This window comes from Rana temporaria, chromosome 5 (genome assembly GCF_905171775.1).
Source record: "Rana temporaria chromosome 5, aRanTem1.1, whole genome shotgun sequence".
Taxonomy (NCBI): domain Eukaryota; kingdom Metazoa; phylum Chordata; class Amphibia; order Anura; family Ranidae; genus Rana; species Rana temporaria.
In genome coordinates this window covers 405,392,482-405,412,150 of record NC_053493.1, presented here as the reverse complement: position 1 = coordinate 405,412,150, position 19,669 = coordinate 405,392,482, and positions in this window count along the sequence as shown.

The following is a 19,669-nucleotide window of genomic DNA, read 5'->3' as shown; positions in this document are numbered from 1 at the left end:
TTTGAATCCTTTTTCTGTTCGTATTTTCAGTCGTATGTTCATATGACATCTATAACAAAATATTTGCATTCTGTATTTTGAATTCCTTTTTTCTGTTTGTATTTTGGATTCAAAATACAGAATGCAAATCTTTTGTTATAGAAGTCATATGAACATACGACTGAAAATACCAAAAGAAAAAGGATTCAAAATACAGAATGTAAATCTTTTGTTATAGATGTCATTTTCGTTTTTTTGAATGGGCAGTGAGTGTAGTTAGTGAAGAAGCTTCTCTTTTGTGCTGAGTAGTACAGTAAAGCCAAATAAACTTTTCTGTGGATTTTCATCTGAAGGGAGATCAGTTGGCCAGACTTTTGAACCCAAAAATGGTTTTCTGATGGAGTTTAAAAATGAACGAATTTTCTGAGAACGAACGGAAAACGATAGTTTTTATGTTTGTTGTTAAAAAAGTCTGACCAAGTGTATGGGGCTTAACAATAGTTAATATGGATGAGCCGCGTGTTGAAAGTGCCGCGAATCCTGCGATATATTTACGAAAGTACAAAATTACGAAAATCCTTTTTCTGTTCGTATTTTCAGTCGCATGTTCATATGACATCCACAACAAATTGTTATAGATGTCATATGAACATACGACTGAAAATACGAACAGAAAAAGGAATTCAAAATACAGAATGCAAATCATTGACGAAAATTCAAGAAAATTATTGTCTAACAAGTAACGAACATGAATTAAACAGAATAACGAACCATCCCGCATGTACGAAAATAAAACGGTAACGAAAATACGAAACGATCGGAATACGAAAAAATCTCGTCGTACGAAAAACGAACAGGAACGAACAGGAAAACAGGCGTCTTACGAAAAACGAACGGAAACGAACCTACGGAACGATACGAAACGGAACAAAAAAAATATTTTTTTTTTCTGTGCACATGTCTAAACTGCACTTCCATGACTCTAAAATGGAGACAACCTTCCAGATACTGATACCCTCTTTCATTATGAATCTAATACACGCGGTCGGAATTTCCGACAAGAAAAGTTCGATGTGAGCTGCTTTTTGGTGGGAAATTCCGACCGTGTGTAGGCGCCATCTGACTTTGTCTGTCGGAAATTCAGACAGCAAGAATTTGAGAGCTGGTTCTTAATTTTTCCGACAAGAAAAGTTCTTGTCGGAAATTCCGATCATCTGTATGCAATTCCGACACACAAAAAACATGCATGCTCGGAATCAAGTCGACACATGCTCGGAAGCATTGAACTTCATTTTTCTCGGTTCATCATATTGTTGTACGTCACAGCGTTCTTGACGGTCGGAATATTTTGTGACCGTGTGTATGCAGCACAAGTTTGAGCCAACATTCCGTCGGGAAAAAAATCCACGCTTTTCTTGTCGGAATTTCCAATCGTGTGTACGCGGCATTAGAATTATCAAAGCATCAACACAGGATGGAACTGTGGATGCTTATGGTAGCACCGTAATGTACTCTTTTTTTCTTTTTTCTTTTATAGAATATATTATGCATTAAACTGTTAATAAAATTATTGTTTGTTTTCTTATAATTGGTGCCTAAAAAGAAAATGTTTTCACTTCCAACATTTGACCCTATTTCATTAGTTTAAGTCTTCTTTAACTATAATGGATTGGGCATTTTGCTGAAGCCAAATCTTTTGCCCAGAAACCACTAGACATGTGCGTTCCCATTCGTAACGAATGGATTTTCGTACAAATTTGTTAGTTTTCGTTCATTCGGATCAATTCGAACATCCGAAAAGCTGAAAGAACCAAAATACGAAAATTACGGAATTACGAATAATAACGAACAAGCGAAAATACGAACGTACGATTGGACAATCTTACTAAAATACGAAACACCGAAATAGCAAAAGAAAGAAAATGACATCTATAACGAACGATTTGCATTCCGTATTTTAAATCCTTTGTCTGTTCGTATTTTCATTCGTAGGTTCGTATTTTCATTTGTGTGTTTTGTAAATCCGTTTCTTTGTCTGTTCGTAAATTTGTGTATCGTTCTTTCGAATGGGCACTGGGCAGTGTAGTTAGTGAGTGATTACTTAATATCTTAGCCAATCAGCTTATCTCTTTTGTGCTGAGTCACATTGTACAGTGTAAAGCCTCGTACACACGATCGGACTTTAAACAAACTTTTCTGTGGATTTTTGTCTGAAGGGAGTTGGCCGGACTTTTGAAACCGAAAAAGTTTGTCCGATAGAGCGTACACACGGTCGGATTTTTTGGAAAAACGCTCATTTTGACGTTTGTTGGAAAAAAGTCAGACCGTGTGTACGAGGCTTAAGAGAAAGTCTATCTTAATATGGATTAACAGCGTGTTGCTATGTATTTACGAAAGTACAAAATTACAAATCCATTAAACGAAAATTATTATCTAACAAAATTACGAATTTAGAATCAACGAAAATAAATTAGACAGAATTACGAATCATTCAGTATAAACGAAAATAAAACGGGTCCGAATAGGAAAACTTGCATCTTACGAAATACGAACGTGTCCGAATAGGAAAACTTGAGTCTTACGAAATTACGAATCTTTACGAATCTACGGAACGAGACGAAACGGAACCAAAAATTATGAACATTTTTGTTGTGCACATGTCTAGAAACCACAGATGCTTAGGCCAGAGAAGGAAGAGAAACTTTGGGAATAAGTGGCCACAGGTGGATCCACAGGACCATGCATTATGCTCCTTAAACTTGTGTCTTATATGTCTTGGATATTTAAATAGCAAAGATCTACCTGCTATAATTCCTAATGCTGTTCCTGACCATCTGGGTGGGTGGGGGGTTAACTCTCTAACATCCTCATGTGTGTTTGAAAATGCTGCTAGTACAGCAGAATACCTTTTGATCTGACAGAAATCAAGTGAGCTCCTATCCTACTGTTTGGCCCACAACACAGTGCCTTAAAGTGATTGTAAAGGTTTGAATAAAAAAAATAACAAATATATCATACTTACCTCCACTGTGAATCTCGTTTTGCACAGAGTGGCCCCGATCCTCATCTTCTGGGGTCCCTCTGCGGCTGTCTCGGCTCCTCCCCACATCAGATAACCCCCTCTGGGAAGCTCTTTGCCAAGGGGGTTACCTTGCGGGCGCGCTCCTGAGTCCAGCATTTGCATCCATAGACACAAATGCAGGACTCATCCCCACCACCTGGCGCCCATGTCATTGGATTTGATTGACAGCAGCAGGAGCCAATGACTGCGCTGCTATCAATCTATCCAATAAAGAGCCGAGAAGCCCGGGCCAAGATCCAGCGTGTTCTCGATGCTGGACTTTCAAGGGCTCAGGTAAGTAAAACGGGGGGCTGGGGGCCTGTAATTATCGAATTAACAGGAGGGTTTACAACCCCTTTAACTTTACTGAAATCCCAACCAGCTTCGTCAGCCCTGTTTGCTGGACTACAGAATCTTTCCTATCCCCAGGCCCGTTGCGACAAGGCAAGCAAACCAAGCAATTGCTTGTGGCCCCGAGCTGGCCTGAGGCCCCAAGCAGGGCCCTTGCTGCGCTTCCTATAAATGCTGCAGCCGCCTGAGCGCTCTATAGAGGGCCTCAGACGGCTGCAGCACTGCTACCTCTCTCGTCACTTATTCCCCTTCCCTGTAGCGTGGCCGCGCTCCTCTTCCTTCTTCCTGTTAGTCCGTTTCCTGTTCCCAGCCGGACTGACACTGAGTGATCACTTCCTTTCAGTCCAGCTGGGAACAGGAAGCTGAATCTCCTGCCGTGCCTTACGGTAGGGAGGGGGAGTAAAAAAAACATAGGGAGGGAGGAAGTGAGAGGGGGGTAAAAAGAACACGGGGGAGTAAAAAAACATGGGGGCAGGGAGAAAAAAGAACATAGGGAGGGGAGTAAGAAGGGAGACAGGGAGGGGAAGGGGGAGTAAGAAGGACACAGGGAGGGGGGGAGTAAAAAGAATATGGTGGAGTAAAAAAAACATTGGGAGGGGGAGTAAAAAAAATACGGAGAGGGAGGAGGGGGAGTAAAAAGAACATAGGGGGAGGGGAGTAAGAAGGACACAGGGAGGGTGTGGGTGAACTTAAACTGTATCGGTATGCTGTGGTTCCTGTAGGCTTTGCGTGCGTGTGTGCGTGAGGGGAGGGGGGTTGGGGGTCCTCCATGTCCATTTTGCTTGGGGCCCCCAAATTCCTTCAAACAGCCCTGCCTATATCCCCCACCCCTCTCTGACCCTCTCCACATGCACACATCAGTTTCTTTCCCAAGAAAAACAATTATTTTGCCTTGAATCCCAAGTGCCTACCTATATAGTGTGTAGAAAAAGGGCCACTGATAGTTCTGGGAGGGGTGTCTATGGTAACGGGAACTGAGCTCCCAGCAGCAGCCCCTGTATGAATTTTACAAGGCTGCTGATAATTTCACAAGTAATAAAAAGCACAAGATAAAAGACAAAAAAAACACGTCTAGACATGTTATAAAAGGGAAGAGGAGCGTTTGGGGTAAATTTGGATAATGCCTGGATATACACTTTCTTTTAACCTTCGTTATACATTTTTAAGCTTTTTGCAAAATTACAAAATTTCACCAACATTTCAGAGAAATAAAAACTCAAGTCCGCACATTCCTCTTCACTATCTAACATTTTATAGTAGATCAATGGCCTACACATTTAATACTGACTCATACGGATCATTAATCATTGTTGTGGCGGGAACATAAGAAGCAACTGATTCCTAGCTATAATAAAGTCTGTGCAATGAGTCCAAGCCTTGCTCTTACATTTTAGTGATGACTTTAGGCTATGTCGGAGGAAATGCTCTCAAGCTAACAATACAATTATTACATTTATTTACCAGTGGTAGTTGCAGCTAAGCATATGCGTTATGACAACAAAGTTGCCTCAAGCTCTTTACACTGGGGATTTCAGCTAATTTGCAGATTGGGGACCACGTATACAAAGAACATATGGGTAAAAACATATGGACATATGCAAACTTGAATAAACAATAATACACACAAGGTGCTACATTTAGGAATCACTTTATTTTTCATTAAGTTCAGGCACGGTGCCAAGGGAGCAGTAGACAGCAGCATATTCCTCGTCTTTACAGTATAAAGCCAAATTTCCATTTAGATAAAAAATAAGAAACAGTTAAGGGGTTTCCTTCAAAAAATATTTGTAAGTAAAGCCTCGTACACACGTCCGAGGAACTCGACGGGCGAAACACATCGTTTTGCTCGTCGAGTTCCTTGTGAAGCCGCCGAGGATCTCGGCAAGCCAAATTTTCCCATTCCGTCGAGGAAAAAGAAGACATGCTTTCTTTTTGGCCCGACGAGATCCTCGACGGTTTCCTCGCTGAAAAGTGTACACACGACCGGTTTCCTCGGCAAAAAAAAAAACCCAGCAAAGCTTCTTGCTGGTTTTTGCCGAGAAACTCGGTCGTGTGTACGAGGCCTCATACTTCTTCTTGGGTGTTGTTCCTCAAAGGCTCACCACTATAGTTGTTCAACACCAGTCCTCTTCCAAGAGGAATAATGCCCAACTTCGTTCATCCACATTCTATGAACCCAGGGTATCAGTAAGTTAGCCATACACGGGTTAGGCCTATTGTCCCTAATTAACACTGACCCCTACTACTTCTGTGCCCAATTTTACACTGGTACAGGTACATGCCTTTAAATCTGCTCTTAGCGGGCGCGCGCACGCCCTCTCTGTGCCTCTTCAGTGCGGTCTCGCGAAAACCCGCTGTGTGCCTCGCAAGTGCGGCCATGCGCACACCCGCTGCGTGCCTCGCGAGTGTGGCCATGCGCACGCCCGCTGTGTGCCTTGCCAGTGCAGCCGCGGGTCCCGGGAACTCGATGTTCCCGGGAGGCCCACGATTGCAGTTGGCAAGGCCAGAACAGAGGAATAGGAAAAAAACAAGATGCGCTAAACAAATCAATAAACAAATCAATAAAAAACGTATGATCCCAAACAACATATCACAAATCAATGTCCATAGGTGAGGGAAAAAAAGGGGGAATAAGAAAAACAAAGTCCTTAGGGGGACGACGAAGCTCCTATTCACCCGTGTAGTGAAAAAAGGAAAAAAAAGGAAAAAAGTCAAAAACACACTTGATCGACGTGATCGAGAACAGTCATCAGTGATGTGTCACGTGTAACCACGCCCCCTAACAATAAGAATCACTCCCTAGGGAACACTTGACCCCGGCAGCGCCACTTAATGGTGTCAAAAGTGTCTGATGTGTCCGCCATAATGTCGCAGTCATGATAAAAATCGCTGATCGCCGCCATAACTAGTTAAAAAAAATATTAATAAAAATGCCACAAAACTATCCCCTATTTTGTAGAAGCTATAACTTTTGCGCAAACCAATCAATAAACGCTTATTGCGATTTTTTTATTTGATTTTTTTTTACCAAAAATATGTAGAAGAATACGTATCGGCCTAGATTGTGAAAAAAAAAGTTTTTTTTATATATTTTTTGGGGATATTTATTATTGCAAAAAGTAAAAAATATTGAATTTTTTTCAAAATTTTCGCTGTTTTTTTGCTTAAAGATAAACAAATCGCAGAGGTGATCACATACCACCAAAAGAAAGCTCTATTTGTGTGGAAAAAAGGACATCAATTTTGTTTTGGGGCCACATTGCACGATCGCGCAATTGTCAGTTAAAGCAACGCAGTGCCGAATCGCAAAAAGTGGCCTGGTCATTGACCACCAAAACGATCCAGGGCTGAAGCGGTTAAGGTGTTACTAAACCCACATCATAAAAAACTATCAATAAATGTATTGCATGCTGTTCATACTCTTTCAGTCACTATGATATTCATTTTCTGTATTCTGCAAAAAAACGTATTGATCCTGCTGTTCTCCATTTCCCCCTTCTGTCCAATTCCTCTAGGGATTTTGCAGAGTAGTGTTGGCAGCTCTGCACATGCTCAATTTTCAGTGAGTTTCTATGCTGAGCATTTCCCCCCTATCACATCTGAGCAGCACATGTGACTATAGTTACACATGTTGGCGTATACACAGCGGTAAATGACAGCCCACTCCCTCCCACCTCTTCCTCCTTATGCCCACTAACCAGCTAAAATTAATGGGGCGGGATATTACATGTAGATTGATGGAGGCTTCACCTTCCTCTCATTCTAGAACACAAGGTGGAGGGGTGTGACACAGCCTTTGACCGACCGAAATCTGTCCACAACAATCTCCTCCCTTCCCTGCAAAGTAAATACACAATGTGCTAGTATGCATCGCATAGGACACTCGCTACTAAAGAAACGGCACAGGTGCGCAGAGCGCAAAGGTAAGCCTTTTTCTAGGCACAAGGGGAGGGGGGCACTGTTTTTTGTAAAATTCCCTTGTGATAGAAATAAGGCATGACAGGTCCTCTTTATGGAGACATATGGGGTTTAGAAGACCCCAGATCTCTCCTCTACCCTGGAAAGCATGAGTTTCCATGTTTTCAGAAAACAAAAATGTGTGTTTACATCTGCCAGAACCGGAAGTGACATCATGACGTTGCTTCCAACCTCCCAGGACCATAGAGATGGCTGAGGACCAACTGTTCCATGACTGTCTCTATGGTAACCCGGTGGAACCGCTGGATCACGTACTGGGCTCGCCGATCACACGGGAGAGCCCGGAGAGGTACCAGTGGGCAGCATGGGGGGTTAACGTTCCCTCCCACTGCCTGTAAAAGCAATCCAGTGGCTAATCAGCTGCTAGGATGGCTTTTACAAAAAAGGGAATCGCTGCCTGAAAAAAACAGATAACAGGCATCATCCCAGTATAACCACTTCGACCTAAGGATATCGATGGACATCCTACAATTGGGAAGTAGTTCTGCTGGGTCTACTTTAAAGCACTGAAACCAAGTGAGGAGTAGATCAACATCAGGCGCCTATGTTTTTCTCTCAATTCAAGTGAATTTCAAGATAATGTCATACATTTTTATTAATTGCTTAAGGACCGGTGCACGTCAATATATGTCGACAGAATGGCACGGCTGGGCACAAGGGCTTACAGGTACGTCCCCTTTAAGGTCCCAGCCGGCGGGGCGCTCGTGACCCTGTCCTGAGCTCCATGACTGCGCCCGCAGGACACGATCCCTGCCGGTGTCCCGTGATCGGGTCACAGAGCTGAAGAATGGGGAGAGGTAAGTGTAAACAAACCTCTCCCCATACTTCCTAGTGAGACTGTCACTGATCATCTGTTCCCTGTCATAGTGATGTCAGATGATCAGTGATGTCACATGCCAAGCCACCCCCCCACACTGTAAGAATCACACATTAGGTCACACTTAACCCCTTCAGCGCCCCCTACAGGTTAACCCCTTCACTGCCAGTGTCATTTTCACAGTAATCAGTGCATTTTTATAGCAATGATCGCTGTAAAAATGACAATGGTCCCAAAATAGTGTCAAAGTGCCTGATGTGTCAGCCATAATGTCGCAGTCATGATGAAAATCGCTGATCGCCGCCATTACTAGCAAAAGATAAATAAATAATAAAAATGACATAAAACTATCCTCTATTTTGTAGACGCTATAAATTTCACCAAAAAACTATTGATAAATGCTTATTGCATTTTTTTTTACCAAAAATATGTAGAAGAATACATATCGGCCTAAACTGAGGAAAAAAAATTATTTTTTTTATATCTTTTTTAGGGATATTTATTATAGCAAAAAGTAAATTAAATTGTAGCTCTATTTTTGTTTATTGCGCAAAAAATAAAAACCTCAGGGGTGATCAAATACCACCAAAAGAAAGCTCTATTTAGGGGGAAGAAAGGACGCCAATTTTGTTTGGGAGCCACGTCGCACGACCGCGCAATTGTGAGTTAAAATGACGCAGTGCTGAATCGCAAAAAAGTGCCTGGTCCTTTAGAAACAAAATGGTCCGGGGCTTAGGTGGTTAAATATATATTATTAAAGAAAATGAATAAATAAATAAATACAAGATTATAGTATCTCTCTAAGCCATGCTTAGATAGACAATATGCATCATTTAAAAACAAACAGCACAGACCAAAGACTAACATTTGGGAGGAAATGAAAACATCCTTAATTAGTCTTTGTCCACATATACTCGAGTACGTGAACTCCATAAAAGCTGTAATGCAACAGATGGCATATTTCTATGTGAAAAACATTAAACAATCTCGAGCATATGTCTGCCTTTTCTTTGGAGGGCTCTCCGCTTCCTTCCACATTGTTTTACTGAAAGTGAGAATTAAAGTGCAATTTTTAGTTCCGACGTTCCAAACTTTTCAAATGAGCAGGCTTATTTACCAAAGTGAAAAGTCAATATTGCTGTGCAGAATTGATGGCAAAGCTCATTACGCGGTTACTGCCTTGTCACCCTGCAGGTTTAACATTCTACGTAATTTGTCTCTGTAATAATTACTTTTCTCCCTGAGATTTTTGTTATGCTTTTTAAAGGAGAAAATCTTTTTTTGTATGCTCTTTTTTTACATTTTGGACAAACAGTAAAAAGAAAGAACAGAAACGGCAAGTTAACCACTTTGTTACCGGGCCTATTTTGGCACTTTTCTCCTTTATGTAAAAAAATTTTTGCTAGAAAATTAATAAGAACCCCCAAACATTATATATATATATTTTAGCAGACACCCTAGGGAATAAAATGGCGGTCATTGCAACTTTTTTCTCGCACGGTATTTGCGCAATAATTTTTTATGAATTAAAAAATAACAAAACAGTAAAGTTTGCCCAATTTTTTTGTATAATGTGAAAGACAGTGTTACGCCGAGTAAATAGATACCTAACATGTCACGCTTTAAAATTGCACACACTCATGGAATGGCGCCAAACTTCGGTACCTTAAAAAATCTCCATAGGGGACGCTTTAAATTTTTTTACAGGTTACTATTTTTGAGTTACAGAGGAGGTCTAGTGCTAGAATTGTTGCACACGCTCTAACGCACGCGATGATACCTCACATGTGGGGTTTGAACGGTGTTTACATATGTGGGCGGGACTTGCATACGCGTTCGCTTCTGCACGCGAGCGACCGGGACAGGGGTGTTTAAAAAAAAAAATGTTATTATTTTATTTTTTTACTTCATTTTTTAATTTTTACACTTTTTTTTACATTTTTTTGATCACTTTTATTCCTATTACAAGGAATGTAAACATCCCTTGTAATAGGAATCACTGTGACAGGTCCTCTTTATGGAGATATGTGGGGTCAATAAGACCTCACATCTCTCCTACAGGCTTAGGCCCCATACACACCATAGAATCCATCCGCAGATAAATCCCAGCAAATGGGTTTCAGCGGATAGATCCTATGGTGTGTACACGCCAGCGGATCTTTTTCCGCGGATAAATCTCCCCTGGGATGGATTCCAGCAGATCGGATATTCGCTGACATGCAGAACAAATCCATCTGCTGGAATCCATTCCAACGGATGGATCCGCTGGTCTGTATAGACTCACCGGATCCATCCGTCCGAAGGGATCCCCCGCATGCGTCGCAATGATTCAACGCATGCGTGGAATTCCTTATATGACAGCGTTGCGCACGTCGCCGCGTCATAATCGCGGCGACGGCGCGACACGTCATCGCCAGAGGATTTCGGCGCGGATTTCAATGCGATGGTGAGTACACTCCATTGCATTAAAATCTGCTGAAATCCTCGAGAGGATTTATCCGCGGAAACGGTCCGCTGGACCGTATCCGCGGATAAATCCTCCCGTGTGTATGGGGCCTAAGAAGCATGAAATCGGTGAAAAAAAATCACCGATTACATGCCGACAGCCGCGATAGTGGCTTTGTTTACTTCCGGGTACCGGGCGTGACGTCATAACGTTGCGCCCGGTCCTCCGACGGTCATAGAGACGACGGTGACCGTCTGGTCACCAGTCATCTCTATGCTTCACCAACGAGCCCCGGTCGATTCGCTCTCCCGGCCTCCGATGGCACGGGAGAGCCCGGAGAAGCACCAGATGGCGGCGGGAGAGGGGGGCGTCCCTTCCCGCTGCCTAGAAGAACAATCGAGCGGCGGAACCGCCGCTTTGATCATTCTTCTGGTGCACAGAATCGCCGGCTGAAGATGGCGATATCTGAATGATGCCTGTAGCTGCACCCATCATTCAGATCAGGGCCGGATTAACAATGGGGCTGATGGAGCTGCAGCTCCAGGCCCCTTTCTCAAGATAGGCCCATTTGCCCAAAAAAAAAAAAAAATTTTTTTTTTTTTTTTTTTTAAGAATTTTTTTTTTTTATGATCGAATTTGGGGGGTTGTTATGGAAGAGCCCTGGGGCCATCATAAAAAAAAAATTACTAAATTCTGAGTTTCAAAGTCAGAATTCTGAGATTAAAAAGACAGAATTCTGTGTTTCAAAGTCAGAATTCTGAGATTAAATGTCAGAATTCTGAGATTAAATGTCAGAATTCTGAGTTTCAAAGTCAGAATTCTGAGATTAAATGTCAGAATTCTGAGATTAAATGTCAGAATTCTGAGATTAAATGTCAGAATTCTGAGTTTCTAAATATAGTAGTCTCTATTAGGAGGATTTTAGAAGCAATTAGCAATAATGTAGTAACACCCATAGACCATGATTCTGCAGACATACAAGTCTTGTGCTCTAGATATAGATCTGTAAATCTATCTTATTTACAGCATACAGTATGGGGAAGCAGGCAGTGCTGGGCTCTCTGGTTCCTCTACTGTATTAATAGTTCCTCCATTTGCTGTCATCTGCTCTAACATAAAGAGGGATGCTGAAAACGAGTGTATTGTGTGTGTGGGGGTGATGACACAGCTTCCATAGATAACAGAACACAATGCACCCCAACTTTTAGGAAACATTGCACTGTGGCCCCAACATGAGAGAATTGTGAGCACAATGTGTGTCTTTGTTCAGAATGGCTTGATCATAGCAATTACATGTCTGGACTAATTCTTACAGAAAATGGACCCCATATTACACATAAAAATCAATACAATTATATAGCTTGAGAAATAGCTCAATGCATAGAGAGACAGACTTGTGTTTGATATTTTGTGGGTTCGAATCCAGGAGAGAGCACAATTTGTTTTTAAGTTATATATATATACATATTATTTTATACATTGCTCTTAGATTAAATAGAGATGTCCCAATACCAATATTAGTAAATCAATATATTGAAAATGTCTTAAAAAAATTAAGCTCTGAGCTGGATTCGAACCCAAAACTTACACCCACAGAGGTCTATTACTCTAACCACTGAGCTATTGCTCAAGACATGAAACTCTAATGATGTTTTAGGTTTAATATGAGGTGCATTCTCTGTAAGAATTAGTCCAGACATGTAATTGCTATGATTAAGCCGTTCTGACCATAGACACACATTGTCCTTCTGCCTTCTAGCCATTCACAATTCTCTCATGTTGGGCCCACAGTGCAATGTTTCCTAAAAGTTGGGGTGCATTGTGTTCTGTTATCTATGGAAGCTGTGTCACCCCCCCCCCCCCCCCCACTCACACACACAATACACTCGTTTTCAGCATCCCTCTTTATGTTAGAGCAAATTACAGCAAACTGAGGAACTATTAATACAGTAGAGGAACCAGAGAGCCCAGCATTGCCTGCTTCCCCATACTGTATGCTGTAACTAAAATAGATTTACAGATCTATATCTAGAGCACCAGACTTGTATGTCTGCAGAATGATGGTCTATGGGTGTTACTACATTATTGCTAATTGCTCCTAAAATCCTCCTAATATAGACTACTATATTTATTAACTCAGAATTCTGAGATTTAATCTCAGAATTCTGACTTTGAAACTCAAAATTCTGAGATCAAAAGTCAGAATTCTGAGATTAAAAGTCAGAATTCTGAGATTAAATCTCAGAATTCTGAGATTAAAAGTCAGAATTCTGAGATTAAAAGTCAGAATTCTGAGATTAAATGTCAGAATTCTGAGTTTCAAAGTCAGAATTCTGAGATTAAAAGTCAGAATTCTGAGATTAAAAGTCAGAATTCTGAGATTAAATGTCAGAATTCTGAGATTAAAAGTCAGAATTCTGAGTTTCAAAGTCAGAATTCTGAGATTAAAAGTCAGAATTCTGAGATTAAAAGTCAGAATTCTGAGATTAAAAGTCAGAATTCTGAGATTAAATGTCAGAATTCTGAGATTAAATGTCAGAATTCTGAGATTAAAAGTCAGAATTCTGAGATTAAAAGTCAGAATTTTGAGTTTCAAAGTCAGAATTCTGAGATTAAATCTCAGAATTCTGAGTTTCTAAATATAGTAGTCTATATTAGGAGGATTTTAGGAGCAATTAGCAATAATGTAGTAACACCCATAGACCATCATTCTGCAGACATACAAGTCTGGTGCTCTAGATATAGATCTGTAAATCTATTTTAGTTACAGCATACAGTATGGGGAAGCAGGCAGTGCTGGGCTCTCTGGTTCCTCTACTGTATTAATAGTTCCTCAGTTTGCTGTAATTTGCTCTAACATAAAGAGGGATGCTGAAAACGAGTGTATTGTGTGTGTGAGTGGGGGGGGGGGGGGGATGACACAGCTTCCATAGATAACAGAACACAATGCACCCCAACTTTTAGGAAACATTGCACTGTGGGCCCAACATGAGAGAATTGTGAATGGCTAGAAGGCAGAAGGACAATGTGTGTCTATGGTCAGAACGGCTTAATCATAGCAATTACATGTCTGGACTAATTCTTACAGAGAATGAACCTCATATTAAACCTAAAACATCATTAGAGTTTCATGTCTTGAGCAATAGCTCAGTGGTTAGAGTAATAGACTTCTGTGGGTGTAAGTTTTGGGTTCGAATCCAGCTCAGAGCTTAATTTTTTTAAGACATATACATTTTCAATATATTGATTTACTAATATTGGTATTGGGACATCTCTATTTAATCCAGTGTTTCTCAATTCCAGTCCTCAGGCCCCCCCAACAGGTCAGGTTTTCAGGATTTCCATTATTTTGCACAGGTGATTTGATCAGTTTCACTGCCTTAGTAATCACCACAGCCTTTTCATCTGAGGGAAATCCTGAAAACCTGACCTGTTGGGGGGGCCTGAGGACTGCAATTGAGAAACACTGATTTAATCTAAGAGCAATGTATAAAATAATATATATATAACTTAAAAACAAATTGTGCTCTCTCCTGGATTCGAACTCACAAAATATCAAACACAAGTCTGTCTCTCTATGCATTGAGCTATTTCTCAAGCTATATAATTGTATTGATTTTTATGTGTAATATGGGGTTCATTCTCTGTAAGAATTAGTCCAGACATGTGATTGCTATGATCAAGCCATTCTGAACAAAGACACACATTGTGCTCACAATTCTATCATGTTGGGGCCACAGTGCAATGTTTCCTAAAAGTTGGGGTGCATTGTGTTCTGTTATCTATGGAAGCTGTGTCATCACCCCCCCCCCCCCCCCACTCACACACACAATACACTCGTTTTCAGCATCCCTCTTTATGTTAGAGCAGATGACAGCAAATGGAGGAACTATTAATACAGTAGAGGAACCAGAGAGCCCAGCACTGCCTGCTTCCCCATACTGTATGCTGTAAATAAGATAGATTTACAGATCTATATCTAGAGCACAAGACTTGTATGTCTGCAGAATCATGGTCTATGGGTGTTACTACATTATTGCTAATTGCTTCTAAAATCCTCCTAATAGAGACTACTATATTTAGAAACTCAGAATTCTGACATTTAATCTCAGAATTCTGACATTTAATCTCAGAATTCTGACTTTGAAACACAGAATTCTGACTTTGAAACTCAGAATTCTGACATTTAATCTCAGAATTCTGACATTTAATCTCAGAATTCTGACATTTAATCTCAGAATTCTGACATTTAATCTCAGAATTCTGACTTTGAAACTCAGAATTCTGACATTTAATCTCAGAATTCTGACATTTAATCTCAGAATTCTGACATTTAATCTCAGAATTCTGACTTTGAAACTCAGAATTCTGACATTTAATCTCAGAATTCTGACATTTAATCTCAGAATTCTGACTTTGAAACACAGAATTCTGTCTTTTTAATCTCAGAATTCTGACTTTGAAACTCAGAATTTAGTATTTTTTTTTTTTTATGATGGCCCCAGGGCTCTTCCATAGGTTGTAGCTCGATGACCAGAGGTCACAGAAACCCCAAATTTGGGGGTAGGCATGTGAAGAGCTACCCCACAACTGGTTAAAATATGGGACGGCTATCATTTATGGTTCCGGAGATACGGGCCTGCTTGCACAGCCTGTCAGAAGCTACATTCAGAGCGGCCAATATAAATACAAGCTGACACACTACAGCAAACTGATAGGATCACAGTGCTTATAATAATTATTTGTATATTACTCATGGTAATTAACCCCTTGCCACCCAGGCCAATTCTGACACTTCTTTACTACATGTAAAAATCATCATTTGTTTTTTGCTAGAACATTACTCTATGGTGGTCTTTGCACTTTTTATGTTGCACGGTATAGAGCTGCACGATTCTGGCTAAAATGAGAATTGCAATTTTTTTGCTTAGAAGATAGATCACGATTCTCTCACGATTGTTGCGGCGTAACATCTTTCACATAAAAAAAAAAAAAAAATGGGCTAACTTCACTGTTTTGGTTTTATGGTTTTTATTATTCCTTGAAGTGGGAAAATGCAGTGTGACATAACATATTGCAGCAATAGTCATTGTATTCCCTAGAGCAGGGGTCCTCAAACTTTTTAAACAGGGGGCCAGTTCATGGTCCCTCAGACTGTTGGGGGGCCGGACTATGGTTTAAAAAAAATATGAACCTATGCACACATCTTATTTGAAGTACAAAAAAAACAGGAAAAAACAATACAATATTTAAAATAAAGAACAATTTTAATCAACATAAACTTATTAGTATTTCACAGATTCCCCTCATCACAGAACCCCCCTATCACAGAACCCCCTCCCTATCACAGACCCCCTTATCAGGGAACCCCCCCATCACCGATTCCTCTCCATTACAGATCCCCCCATCAAAGATTCCCCCGTATTAGGTCCCCCCATCACAAAGCCCCCCAACACAAACTTCTCTCCGAGCCCCCAATAACAGCCCCCCCCCCATCACACAGACCCCCTAACACAAAGGGAGGGGAGAGGATAGGACAGAGAAGGAGCAGTCAGGTGGAGGGTAGGACAGAGTGGGAGCAGCCAGATGAAGGGGAGGACAGGGTGGATGCAGCCAGGTGGAGGGGAGGACAGGGTGGATGCAGCCAGGTGGAGGGGAGGACAGGGTGGGAGCAGCCAGGTGTAGGGTAGAATAGAGTTGGAGCAGCCAGGTGGAGGGTAGAATAGAGTTGGAGCAGCCAGGTGGAGGGTAGAATAGAGTTGGAGCAGCCAGGTGGAGGGTAGAATAGAGTTGGAGCAGCCAGGTGGAGGGTAGAATAGAGTTGGAGCAGCCAGGTGGAGGGCAGAATAGAGTTGGAGCAGCCAGGTGGAGGGTAGAATAGAGTTGGAGCAGCCAGGTGGAGGGTAGAACAGAGTGGGAGCAGCCAGGTGGAGGGTAGAACAGAGTGGTAGCAGCCAGGTGGAGGGTAGAACAGAGTGGTAGCAGCCAGGTGTAGGGTAGAACAGAGTGGGAGCATCCAGGTGGAGGGTAGAATAGAGTTGGAGCAGCCAGGTGGAGGGTAGAATAGAGTTGGAGCAGCCAGGTGGAGGGTAGAACAGAGTGGGAGCAGCCAGGTGGAAGGAAGGATAGGGTGGATGCAGCCAGGTGGAGGGTAGAACAGAGTGGGAGCAGCCAGGTGGAAGGAAGGATAGGGTGGATGCAGCCAGGTTGAGGGGAGGACAGGGTGGGAGCAGCCAGGTGGAGGGTAGAATAGAGCTGGAGCAGCCAGGTGGAAGGAAGGACAGGGTGGGAGCAGCCAGGTGGAGGGTAGAAAAGAGTTGAAGCAGCCAGGTGGAGGGTTGAACAGAGTGGGAGCAGCCAGGTGGAAGGTAGAATAGAGTTGGAGCAGCCAGGTGGAGGGTAGAACAGAGTGGGAGCAGCCAGGTGGAGGGCAGAATAGAGTTGGAGCAGCCAGGTGGAGGGTAGAACAGAGTGGTAGCAGCCAGGTGGAGGGTAGAACAGAGTGGTAGCAGCCAGGTGGAGGGTAGAACAGAGTGGGAGCATCCAGGTGGAGGGTAGAATAGAGTTGGAGCAGCCAGGTGGAGGGTAGAACAGAATGGGAACAGCCAGGTGGAGGGTAGAACAGAGTGGTAGCAGCCAGGTGGAGGGTAGAACAGAGTGGTAGCAGCCAGGTGGAGGGTAGAACAGAGTGGTAGCAGCCAGGTGGAGGGTAGAACAGAGTGGTAGCAGCCAGGTGGAGGGTAGAACAGAGTGGTAGCAGCCAGGTGGAGGGTAGAATAGAGTTGGAGCAGCCAGGTGGAGGGTAGAACAGAATGGGAACAGCCAGGTGGAGGGTAGAACAGAGTGGTAGCAGCCAGGTGGAGGGTAGAACAGAGTGGTAGCAGCCAGGTGGAGGGTAGAACAGAGTGGTAGCAGCCAGGTGGAGGGTAGAACAGAGTGGTAGCAGCCAGGTGGAGGGTAGAACAGAGTGGGAGCATCCAGGTGGAGGGTAGAATAGAGTTGGAGCAGCCAGGTGGAGGGTAGAACAGAATGGGAACAGCCAGGTGGAGGGTAGAACAGAGTGGTAGCAGCCAGGTGGAGGGTAGAACAGAGTGGTAGCAGCCAGGTGGAGGGTAGAACAGAGTGGTAGCAGCCAGGTGGAGGGTAGAACAGAGTGGTAGCAGCCAGGTGGAGGGTAGAACAGAGTGGTAGCAGCCAGGTGGAGGGTAGAACAGAGTGGGAGCATCCAGGTGGAGGGTAGAATAGAGTGGTAGCAGCCAGGTGGAGGGTAGAACAGAATGGGAACAGCCAGGTGGAGTGGAGGACAGGGTGGATGCACTCAGGTGGAGGGGAGGACAGAGTGGGAGCAGCCAGATAGATGGGAGGTAAGTTCTTACCTTGGAGGGTAATAAAAGAATCACTGGCTCCCTCCACTCGATAGCCTCATGGCATTTCTTCTCCTCTCTTCCTATTCCCCCTCCCACTCGGCATGTTGGGGGCTGAACTCCTTTCAGGGAATCATCATGGGGCCTGCTGGTATCCAGGACTACTATTCCCATAATGCTCTAGTTTCCCAGCTATTGGCTCTGAATGTAGCCAATAGGAGCAGGCATTGCCAGGTGAATACTCTGCTCAAGGAGAGGGAGGGGTGGAATTCCCCCGCTGCTGCGGCTCTGCCTGTGTCCCTTCTCAGAAACTGTCAGTTTTATCGCCACTGCCCTGTCACTAGTTTCAGTCCACGGGCCGGGTAAATCACACTGGCGGGCCGGATACGGCCCGCGGGCCGTAGTTTGAGGACCCCTGCCCTAGAGTCTCTGCTAAAATATATATAATGTTTGGCAGTTCCAAGTAATTTTCTAGCAACTAATATTGCTTTCTAACTTAAGAACCAAGTGTTGGACTTTAAGTGGTTAAATTTAGTTACAATGTTAGTTAGTTACAATGTTTCATTTTGTTTACAAACTTCGCAGACTGCCCAGATTTTTTCTTTACACACAGAAGTGTATCCCTTTGATCTAAGAAGGAAGTGTTAGTTACAATGTTTCCTGTTAAAAACTTGGCAGACTGCCCAGATATTTTCTTTTGACAGCTGAAAGTCTCTGCACTTGTTATATGAAAGAATCAGCAAACTCTGCATTGGAGATCCTCAGGGGGGTTGAAACGAGATCACGATTTTTTTAACAATTAATTGTGCAGCTCTAGCACGGTATTTGCGCAGCAATTTTTCAAACATGTTTTTTTGTAAAAAAAAATGTTTCATTCATTAAAAAAACAGTTAGTTAGTTAAGTTAGCACAATTTTTTTTGGTATCCTAAGCGATGCTTTACATTTTTTTAGGTTACATGTTTAGAGTTACAGAGGAGGTCTAGTACTAGAATTATTGTTCTCGCTCTAACGATCGTGGCGTATGTAACCTGTGTGTATCTGGCTCTGATACTACCAGTGCCTACCCAGCCACTGACTAGTATCTCTCCCCAGCCTGTCCCCACACACCCTCTCACCTGCTGACCTGTGGATGGGGGAATCACTCCTGCAGTGTTATTGTGTTCTGCCAGTGCGTACAATGATCAGTGTTTAGTTGGCAGCACTGATTGTTTTAAGAAAAAAAAAAACAGGCTGGTTGTACTCAAGTTGATTAATAGATTGACTTGTGTAAAACCAGCTAGCCCATACATAGATTGACTATGGCTGGTCTCTGCATAATTGGCGTAATTTCAATCCATGTATGACCCGCTTAACCACTACTCAGTCCCTAAATATCCTTCCACTCCTGTACATAGTGCTCACTGTCATACTCTCCACACTTCTCTCCTATACATAGTACCCACTGTCATACCCTCCACACTCCTCTCCTATACATAGCGCCCACTGTCATACCCTTCACACTCCTCTCCTGTACATAGTGCCTGCTGTCATACACTTCTCTCCTGTACTTAGTGCCCACTGTCGCACCCTCCACTCTCCACACTCCTCTCATGTACATAGTGCCCACTGTCATACTCTCCACACTTCTCTCCTATACATAGTACCCACTGTCATACCCTCCACACTCCTCTCC